We start from the raw sequence: 7,635 nt of genomic DNA on the forward strand, positions 1-7,635 counted from the left end.
AGATAGACTTCAAGACTGACAGGAGCCTGTCATCAGGGAGTGGAGCTCAGGAGAGCCACCCCAGAACCTGAAGCGCACTTTCCTGTGAAACTTGGCAACACTTTTGTGACTGCCCCCCTACCCCTTCCCATAAGTGTTGATGGCCAAGCTCAAGGTGGACCTAGGTGGTGTTGTACCACCCTCTGCTGTCCAATCTAGGTAGTGCAGGCTCTCTGACCAGACATTAAAAGGCTTGCCCACACCCTGGCTGTGGTGTCCTGCAGCTGGAGGGACCAGTTCAGGGCCTGGCTTGCGAGAAAGGCAGCTCAACAGAGCATCTCATTTGCATCTGGCAAGCACACTCATGTGCTTCGGCTGTCACAGCTGAGTTTGTGGATCTACTTGGGTTATTGGGGTAAACACTGTTACCTGAATTTCTCCACGTGCCACCAAAGACTAAGCCCCTCCCACCTACACTGGCTCCTAATTTTCAGCTCTGTTGCACTCTGGACATTGACTTTGTCCACTGGGGCTCCCTTCCTACCACCTGACCTCCTGCACCCCCTTACTCCTTTCCCAGTGCTGACAATAAGGAACCCTTCCTGCAGGAGAAATGACACCAAGTGGACGTCTTCCTTCCCTCAGCAAATTATACAGAATTAGGAGCGTGGCTGGGCTTGTTCTGATGGACCAGTTCCACCCATTTAGAACCTCAGGGTCCTGCTCTGCTCAGGGCATCCTTTGGAGATGGGCTCAGAATGGTATCCCCTGACACTAAGTCACAACTGCTAATCCTTTTGCAAACAAAAGTGTGAAAATGTTACCAGCGGCACCCTGGGATTTACCTCAAAAACATGACATTTGTTCCCATGTCTCCATGATGAAGAAACTCACTACTTCCTATATCCTTTTTTTCTGCACAGCCCAATCCTGTAACGGTAACAATGTCATCCACCGGAAGTGAAGGGATAGATACTGTCTATCTTTGTCATAAATCCTAGCATTAACCAAATTTAACCTGTGCAAAGCTGTACGATTTGGGACTTTACCTCTTGTCCTAAGCCTGCTGCCTTCAACGACTTGGAAAAAGCTTACTTGGCTAAAAGAATGTTCATGGTGGTGAAGCCCTCCATTGCAATGCTGGGAGCTGTCAGTAACCACCTAGTTAGGTGGGGGCATGTGACTTTCCCTTATGAAGTAAAAAGACCGGACTCTTACTGTTTGCACTGAATACTTTTATGGCAAGTTGACACAAGCTTAAAGCCATCGAGAGAAGGGAGCTTCAATTAAGAAAATGCTTTCGTAAAATGGGTCTGTAGGCAAACCTGTAGGGCATTTTCTTAGTGATTGATGGGGAGGGACCATTTGTGCATGGTGCCATCCCTGGGCTGGTGGCCCTGGGTTCTCTAAGAAAGGAGGCTGAGTAAGCCATGGGAAGCAAGCCAGTAAGCAGCACCCCTCCATGGCCTCTGTCCAGTTCCTGCCCTGGCTGCCCTCCCTCCCCAAGTTGCTTTGGTCACGGTGTTTCATTGCAGCAGTAGTTGTCAGGGATCAGCCTTGACAAAATTACCTCTCTCCAGGGTAGCTGTGTGGGGATTTAGAAATATAGTAAAGACTATGAAGATGCAAATGAAAATAATAAAACGGAGAAACATATAGGATAGTATTGGGAGGGCATTCCAGTGAGTACTGAAATTTGCCTGCATTTAATTTCCTATTACTTAAAATATCCCTGACCCCAAAAGGTAGGAGTAAGACAAAAACATGCATTAACCCGACACAGGAAAATGTACATACCAATTGCATGCCACGGGCTACAACCATAGTTAAACATTCTGTTGTTAGAACAAAACAAGTCATGCTCACACCCTAGACCAAACATTCTGTAGGCAAACCACTCCCTGGGTGGAATCCATTGTTATTTCCATAAGAGAGTTGAAGCCTCAGTTGGATCCTTAGACTTTTGTTTGAGGTAGAAGCACATCTACTTCTTTATACTTGAAATACAAGATCTGGCTATTAGCCACACCTGTTGGAAATAACCTTGAGAGACCAGAACTCTCTGTTCTACAGTTGGGTGGGACCTTTGTTTGAGATAGAAGCACAATGACCTTGAAGGAACTAGAGGTGAGTTCCAACTCTCTGACCTTAGATCAATGAAGAAATAGGCTCACATTTTCGGGTCTCCACAAGTAGTAACCCTAGGCACTGCTGTTTCCGGAAAGCTACTGTGCAGATAAGTCACTGGCTGCCTGGAAGGAAGTGCCTCGCTTTCCGCACAGGTGCTGGAGACTGGCCTTTACTCATCAGGGGTGTCCCCGCTGGTGCTGGTTGAATGAAAGGAGCTGTCAGAGTTGTGGGCACTCACAGGGGTTCATCTCAAGACATTGCCTTGTTTGTGGTGTCAGGATGTGGGCATCAGGAAGTTGGCTGAATCCTTACATGAAAGTCAGAGTGGGCAGAGACGTAGAGAGTGGTTGTGTATGTGGATGAAGTTGTTGACAAATTTTAGAACTGTAAAGGGCTTTGATGAGGTCAGAGTTGGAGCCTGGGAGGGGTGCTTCCAAATCCAACCCAGGACTCCTTCAGAAGTACCCTGGTTCTTTGTGGCGTCCTGTGATAGCTATGGGAGAACCAAACAGGTGGAGGGTCCCAGGAACACGTTCTTTACTTCACTGCATCTCTTCCTTAGGATATCCTACAGATGGACCTAGTGAAAGTCCATGGAGGGCTCAGGTAAGGGACTTGAACTTATGAGGGGCTTGTGGTAAGGGTCCAGTTCTTTCTCAGAGAACTGAGCTATACATAGTTTCCTGTGGGCCCTGTCTTGGCTCCTGTTGTCCTCCTGGGTCTGTGCTCCCCAGACATCTGTCAGTGGCTTGTAAGGGACAGATCCCCATGCTTCCGGCATTCAGCTTGCTAGAAACAGACTGGTGCCATCTTATTAGGTGTGTACCCTGGGTTGTGGTTTGCTTGTCACACCACTGAGTATACTCTGTGCCAAGTGAGGTTCCCACAGGGACAGGATCCAGAGCAGCATCGCCCAGGAGAGACATCTGGTGCTTGAGAGAGGTGGAAGTGTTCAGAGGGGGCCCGAGAGTCAGCTGGGAAAGAGGCAGTGTGTCACCCAGAGAGTCAGCTGGGAAAGAGGCAGTGTGTCGCCCAGAGAGTCAGCGGGGAAAGAGGCAATCAGAAGAGGCAGTGACAGAAGACATAAGGGTGCCCGTGACACTGGTTGTCACTTTGTGAGACTAGGTTGTAGGATGGTAGGTGAGAAGGTCCAGGGAGGTAGCATGGCATGAAAGGGATACCTGTTCCTCCTGGGGTCTCTTGCTGGACATCCCAAAAGGACATCCCAAAAGGTTGGTCATCCTAATGACAGATGAGAAGAAGCTGGATCTAGAGAGAGTTGGGGTGGTTAGGGTACACTTGTGTCGCAATCTTGGGTACGAACAGGACCGCACTGGGTGCAGGGGAAAGGAGCTCCTGAGAACCCACAGTGGCTATTTTGCAGCCCAGCTCTTTCCTTCCTGTGCTTCTCAAGCCCTACCCCATGAATCTGTGAACATTTCCTGCAAATACTGTCTTTAGTGGAGGGCAAGTATCTTAGGACACTTAACAAAACACCACACTGGGTGACATAGCCATGTGATGTCTCATGGTGCTAGTGCTAGAAGGTCAAGATCAAGGTCCAGGCAGTGTTGGGTCCTCCTAGGGTTTCTCCCCTGACCTTGTAGATAGCCTCTTTTCCCGAGGTATACCTGTGTCCTCATAGACAGAGACTTTCCAGTGTTTGTGTATCTGTGCCTTCACTGATGACATAAGACTGTGGATGCTTCTTCCCAAGCCTGCTGGTCAAACAGGGTGTGTCATCTCATCTAGATGCTTAAACTTATCAAATCATAAATCCAGCCCAAGAATAACATGTCAATGAAAATAAACTTTTTGATCCACATCAAACATAGTTACAAGAAAACAAGATCTGGGAGGCGGGTATAAACTCATTTGGTATTGTGCTTGCCTAACTTGCTTAAAGCTCTGGGTTTGGTCCTTTGCCCCACAAGAATGACATAGCGATGCATACCTATAGTCTGGGCATTGGAGGCAGGAGGATCAGAAATTCACTCAGATATACAGTGAGTTCCATGCCAGTCTGGGATACACACAAAAGACAAAACAAGGAAGAACCTGAAATTACTTGGTGCAAGAGAGAAGGAAACACGGAATGCACAATAAACATGCTTAGGAGTTTATTAGAGGGGTCGTGTACAGGGAATCAGAGCGCAGAGAGAGAGAGAAAAAAAAAATGGCACGTCCAGCTTTTTAAAAGCTGCCTTCTGCATGTGCACAGGGGGTTGACGTGACTACATCATACACAGGAAACACATGACGGACTCACGCATGTGTGCAAGGGCTTAGCTGAGTCATAGTGGATGTAACCACGCATGCATTGCATGTGGGTCACGCAGGGCCCTTTAATATTCAGGCACTTCTGCCTGAGGACTTGTCTGCACATGCATGGCTGGCTCCAGAACCCAGAAGTGCAGCCTTATTTGTGGCTGAGCAATTACAGAACCATGTGGTGAATGTGCTGTGCCAGAAACAGACACATTTGTGTCTTTCTGCAGGCAGAATTTATGGAATAGCAATAAATTTGTAAATGCAGATGTTTTAAAAAGATTTTTATCGTTTTTATTTTATGTGTTTTAATGTTTGCATACATGTATGTATGTGAACCGCATGCATGCCTTGTACCCATGGAGACCAGAGGAGAGCATCAAATTCCATGGAACAGGAGTTAGAGGCATTGCGAGCCTCCAGGTGGGTGTCAAGAACCTAACCCCAGTCTTTTGCCTGAGCAGCAAGTGCTCTTAACTTTTGAGTCTTCAGCTGCAGCAGTCTAAATGGTGGTAATTTGTCCGATAATCCTGTCTCTTTCGATAACCTGGCTGAGGCAAAGGTTGGTTCTTTTATTCTAATCTTAACTACCAATATCAACTCTTACATTACACGGTAAGTTATGTCTGTCTGGCTGTCTACATATTCGTATATATATGGTTTACAAAATAATTACAAGTTAAAGAGGTAAAAATCAGAGTTCAAAAAATTTTAGCAGTAGGATGATGGATGTGTTAAGCACAGGCTTTGTTGCTAAGATAATGACTCCAAGACCAGCTCCAGGGAGGAAGCTGAGGCTGGTGCCCCAAGAGAGTCAGGGGTGAGGGCAAAGCTGTGGGGTTGAGTTCAGTGAGGTAAGAGTGCAGAACCAAGTCAGGGCAGGGATGGTGGGTTCAGGTCTGAACAGGTGAACAAGCGGATGGACAGAATAGTAGACCATAGCAACAGCAAGGGACTGAGTTGAGTTAAGCACTAGGGACAGTTGGGAGTTCTGGGGGTCCTTGACAAGCACACCGGTTATTAGATAATCGGTCTATACAGTACCATTTTCATCCTGATGCTAGGTGTCCATCACTTCATGGGGCTCAGGTAAGGGATCTCTACCCTTTCTTGGCCTGTATGCTCAATAACTTGTTGGACCTAGTTGCTAGGATATAATATACCCAAGAGCAAACTAGTCCTCTTCCCTCAAAATGGAGTCAGAACCTCTGTTGTAAAATGGAGTCCCTCAGGGCAAGGCACAGCCTGAAAGGCTCAGTTTCACAACGTGTGGAACAACTCAGAGCAACTCGGAGCCGATCACAACACATCTCAGCAGACCATGTTTATCTTTTTTTGTTGCCTTGCTTTTGTAAGTTTTAAGATCCTTGCCTGAAATGTTAATGGCAGACTCTAACTAAGATGAAGAATAGCTTTCTTAACAATCTCATGAAATGTTAAGGATGCTGGGGGGGTAAAGGCACATGTTTTAATTCTAGCACTTCGGAGGCAGAGGCAAGCAGATCTTTGTGAGTTCGAGGCCATACTGGTCTACAGAGGTAGTTCCAGGACATCTAGGGTTGTTACACAGGGAAACCCTGTCTCTCAAAAAACCAAAAGAAACCAAAAAACCAAACAAAAACAAAAACGAAAACAGAAGAGGGAGAGAGACAGAGAGAGAAAGAGAGAGAGAGAGAGAGAGAGAAGAGATTAAGGGACAATTCAGTCATGATTGTTTGGACTGTGTAAATTAAATGAAGAGGAATGCCATAAATATTCACAAATAAACTTTAAAAATAATTATATTTTGCGACTACTGGAAAACAGTTCCCAGCTGCCCCTCCTCCCTCCATTCTTCTGTAATTTGGAATTCCCAGTAATGTAAACTGAAGGATGGGGCTGTCTGGTGTCTGGGTCACTGCTAAGCGACATAAACTACATAAACTACTTTGCATTAGTTACCAAGTGCAAGTTGAGAACACGTCTCTGAGCCTTTGTGTACTCTATTTTAGTATGGCATAGAGATGGCAAATTTATGGGTGCTCCAATAAACATGTGTGGTTGTAATAGGCGAAAACTTTGTTGTGTGCAAAGAAAATGTGTTTTGATGGGGGAGCTGTTGTTGAGAGGAAAAGAAAGCAATTTTGTTCTAAAGTAGAATGACTGGTTGTTCCAGAATGAGAAACAAGAAAAGGGGAGGAAAGCAAAACAAAATAACCCCCAAATCCCTTTAGTATAAAAAGTGTTTCAAAGGTTAGACGGTGTGCAGGGCAGGGGTTGTATGTGTGGTCAAGGATTTGTTTATGTGTGGGAATCAGCAGGAGAAGCACTGCCATGGCTACTCTTGCCTGGCCTTTGTGTCAGGGTTGAGAGGTGGGGGGCTGATTAGGTTGCTAAGAGGGATTTAGCATTTTTTCCCGCATGGAACCAGGCTAATTCTCATTGTTATTGGCGTTATTAAGGTCACAGCCTGTGGCCTGCCAACTTTAACAAGCCAGGCTCAGTTACTTGTCCTTAATTTGCCGACTGAACGAGAAAGCATTAGAATGAAGCAGAGAAAATGTTATTGATAGTGGCCTCATGGGGGTGTTGTAAGGAGGCCGCTGGTTGGTTCCTGGCCACCCTCCACTTGTTCATTTTCCATCTGCCCAGACTCCCGAAATAAATACACAGAAACTATATTAATTAAATCACTGCTTGACCCATTAGCTCTAACTTCTTATTGGCTAACTCTTACATCTTAATTTAACCCATTTTTTATTAATCTGCGTATTGTCACGAGGCTGTGGCTTACTGGGAAAAGTTCCAATGTCTATCTCTGGCAGGGATACATGGCTTCTCTCTAACCCTCCTTTCTCCCAGCATTCAGTTTAGTTTTCCTTGCCTACCTAAGCTCTGCTTTGCTATAGGTCCAAAGCAATTTCTTTATTAACCAATGGTATTCACAACACATAGAGGGGAATCCCACATTAGTGGGAGAAGCAGCAAAGTTGTCCAGTAATCTTATCCCTTCATTTTCTTCAGGGTCCTAATGTGAGGCTAATGTCTAATTGGAAGGCAAGAGGTATGCGTAACTAAGCAAATCTGGTCAAGGTCTGTATAGATTTCTTTTCTTTATCTTTCTTTCTCCCCCTTTTTCTTCTTTTTTCCCCTTTTCTTCTTTCTTTCTTTCCTCTTCTTTCTTTCTTTCCTCTCCTTTCTTTCTTTCTTTCTTTCTTCCTTTCTTCCTTTCTTTCTTCCTTTCTTTCTTCCTTTCTTTCTTCTTTTCTTTTTCCAGAC

Source organism: Myodes glareolus, chromosome 8 (assembly GCF_982192425.1).
Source record: "Myodes glareolus chromosome 8, mMyoGla1.1, whole genome shotgun sequence".
NCBI lineage: Eukaryota > Metazoa > Chordata > Mammalia > Rodentia > Cricetidae > Myodes > Myodes glareolus.